Raw genomic sequence first — 3,455 nt, 5'->3', positions numbered from 1 at the left:
GCTGTATCCTCTCTCCAGCTCAACCCAGTCCCAGGCCCTCCTCCTGTTGTCCAATGGACAAAGGCCAAGAGATTGGCTTGAGGGAGATGCCTGGGCCCCACATGCTCGGAATAGGAAGCCTCCTCCCATAAGTGGACTCTTGTCCACCATTGGCTGTGGGGTGGGAGAAGGCATGGCCATGTCACTCCAGCATCACTTTGTCCCTGGGGCAACGCTGGGAAGACGCTTGTCTCCTTACACTTGCAGTGGCCTTCTTGTCCTTAGGGTTCCCCATGCACAGCTGGATGGAGTTGTTGTAGTTTTTGAAGAGGTCCTTGCACTTCTGTTCATTCTGCACTTCCAGATCCACCTCCTGGAGTGTGGCTGGCTTTTTGCCACTTTCCAGTCTTCCCCAGCCTGCCACGCTGCACACCTGCCCTGGCCTCACCCAGTCCTGGCTCCGTGGCAGAGCGATGGTTTTCACAGCCCAGTTGAGTTGAGCCTTATCTCGCAGCTGGTCAGAAAGGTGAGAGATGGCAGTTCAGGTCACGCCCTCCATCTGGGCTCAGAGCCAGGGGTGAGGGTGCCTGTAGTCCCTGCCTGGTGTCTCCCAAGCCCCCTTCTATTACATTCACCCAGGCAGAGCAGACAGGCTGGAGGAGAGGAGGGGACTGAGACCCTGAATGAGCTGTGTGCTTCCTTGTAACCCCTGTGAGTGCACCTGAAAGTCAGCAAGATGGTACCTTCAGTAGCATGATGTCGTTGAACTTGGAATTATTATTATAATCCTTGTGAGGGAAAGCTTTGAGTACAGGAATGATCTGCTGGCTGTTTTCTGCTTTGCTGATATTGTGAGCTCCCAGGATGACTGTTATTTCTCTATAAAGAAAGTGGGATTTGGTAAGTCACAGGGGCTACACTCAGTCTCTGAAAGGCAGGTTGAAGTTGCAGCCTACACACCTGCAGCTGAGTCAGATAGGGAGGAAGGGAAAAGTGGGCAGTGTGGCCTTTCTTTGCTGTGCAGCAGTGACCCAGCCTAGTTCTTCAGCAGCCTGCCTGCCACCCAGTTCTCTGTCCATATGCTCTATACCTTTTTCCCACTTTGTCCTGGCCTGAGCAGATCAGATGGCTCTTTAATTAGTCATTGGTCTGTGTGCTCAAGGACCTTCCTGAGTTACAGGCCCTGGGACGGTACTAGGCATTCCCAGGAAGTAAGGACTCATTTGGTCCAATGAGTCCTTGGACTCATTGTGGAGTACATAGTGAGTGGAGTACACATACGTGGAGTACACACATACCCCACAAATTCTTGTTAGGTACATGAATGAACAGTCCTCAAATTTGCTTTGATCAGACAAAGTGCTCATTTGGTCCAAAAGACAAGGTGCTCCTTACCTTCCAGTACAGTGAGCGGCTGTCAGCACGAAGTTGTCCCGTACCAAGAACCCTCCACAACTCTTCCTGACTTCTTTGCCACTGTTGGAATGTACAAATGCCATGTAGGGCCGGGAGTGTGGTCTGGCCTCTCTGCCCCATCTGATCTCCCCTGAAAGAGAAAATTGCCCTGGATCTCTGTGTTCATGAAAAGAGAGGACCGGCACTGCAGGGTGGTCTAAACCCATAGGATGTTCAGACGCTGGGGTGGTTGTAGTGTCTTCAGGGCCCCAACACAGTAAGGTGGGGCTGCAGGCTTCAGTGGGCAGCATGGTGGGCTTGCAGCATGCCGTGTCTCCTGGCTTTGTTCTCAGTTTCCTCCTGAGGAGATGAGGAGCTCAGCCCTTGCTCTGGATCAAACACACTTCATATACTTGTTAAGGGCACTGTGCTAGGAGACCTGGAAATTACTCTCTCTGACGTACCCTGGCTGCTTCTTTGTCCCAAGCTTCTCAGAGCCCCTGTGTCCTGCTTACTTCCAGGATGGGTCTGGTCTGAGACCTGAGCATTATGAGCTCATGGAGCAGAGTACTCTGGCTTCTCTCTCTCCCATCCTGGGTCAGGCACATAGTACATACCCCGCAAATGCTTGTTAGGTACATGAACGAGTATTCCTCAAATCTACTTGGTAAGCATCTGGGGAGGAGCAGTCCTAATCTGAACTCCAGAACAGATTTATATTTCTGAGACATTGAGCTCTCAGGACAAAGAGGGCAGATACAAAGCCTGGGAAATCAGAGTGAGATGAGGAAATGGGGCAGAGGGGCCCTGGGTGGGAGCCAGTCTCCACTAGGGCTGTGGGAGCAGTGGCAGGGAAAACTCTGATGGCTCAGTCAGGTTCTGGGTATCTGCCCTGGTAGAGCTGAGTGGCTCAAGAGAGTGGGGACTGGGAGGGAGACATCTAGGAACCTGAGTATAAGACAGTTGCTTCATTCTTGATCCAATTGTTAGCTCCTGGGATGGATAACCACTCTTAGCTCTGGAGAATGGGAAGTTATATCCCCCATTTTCAGCTTTCCCCTCCACCAGGATCATGTGCTATCCTAATAGTAAGTCACTTCCCAGGTGACAGGAATGGGATCCATGGAAGGGAGAGGAGCCACCAGTTCTCTTGGGCAATAGCTTTGTTTTCTATAATTTCTCCACACTGCATAATCAGCAACAGATCTAGCGTTTTGCAAATTTCTGAGAATAGACTGAAGCAAGGCAGGATCATAGTGATAGCCTCAGTGGGACACTGTGGAAGTGTCACTGTTGGAAGAAGCCAGGCCTCTGAGGATCGACATGTGCACTTACCTCCTTTAGCCCTGGAGGGTAGGAGATTGGTCAACAACAACAGAAGCAGCAGCATCTTCTCTGAAAGGCTGATCTGGTCTGAAGAGGTGTGTGCTTTCTCCTTCCAAGCTTCTCAATCATAAAGGTGAAGGAAGAAGGGGCAGGCTCAGTGACCACCAATTTCCTCCTAGTTCTATTGATTCTCAAGATAAGAGCTTTCGTCATATCCTTCCCCTCACACAGAAAGGGCCATGTGGTGAGGGCTTTGGAAGAACCACATTCTTAGGCTGTTGATAGCATGCCTATGTTCACCAGGAGAAAATCCTGGACTCTTTGAATAGAAGAAGAGGGTGTCAGGAGCTTTGGCATTAGCCAGAAATGGTGTCCCCTTATCCCAGGTGAGATCTTCCAAGAGCATGAATATGACCCCACCATGCCTTGAATTTGTGATTAGGCAACTGTCTGCTTCCTGAAATAGCATGCACATATCCAATCCTACTCTTTGTAGAGCTTCATTTATTTCATAGCCCAAGAGTTGTGTTTTTTTTTGGTATAACTGCAAAAGTACCAAGCACTGGTCTCTGCTAAAACACACTAGCCAAGAGCCTAGTCCTCCACCAACTTCTTGGTAGTTTCAGACAGCTGCAAACTCTTGGGGATGGAAGTGAGGAGCAGAGATTGGGGTGAAGTGCAGATGGGACATTGATGATGGTACTAGGGAGTGAAGGTAGTGACAGAATAGGAGAGTTTGGGAGGAGGGGTTTGAC

General features: G+C 50.2%; 1 long non-coding RNA gene across 1 annotated transcript; it reads right to left on the bottom strand.

Annotated features, from left to right (window-relative positions):
- Window positions 1-706: 706 nt before the first annotated feature.
- On the bottom strand, window positions 707-2,786 carry LOC101398333 (uncharacterized). The gene is made up of 3 exons (XR_015551707.1): window positions 2,710-2,786; window positions 1,375-1,525; window positions 707-858 (listed from the first exon to the last, which is right to left on the bottom strand). It is a non-coding gene; the product is annotated as an uncharacterized LOC101398333 (long non-coding RNA).
- Between the last annotated feature and the right edge of the window lie 669 nt (window positions 2,787-3,455).

The sequence above is a fragment of the Ceratotherium simum genome, chromosome 3, assembly GCF_057802395.1.
Source record: "Ceratotherium simum simum isolate JZ-2026a chromosome 3, ASM5780239v1, whole genome shotgun sequence".
NCBI lineage: Eukaryota > Metazoa > Chordata > Mammalia > Perissodactyla > Rhinocerotidae > Ceratotherium > Ceratotherium simum.
This window is presented reverse-complemented; position numbering and strand designations above follow the sequence as displayed.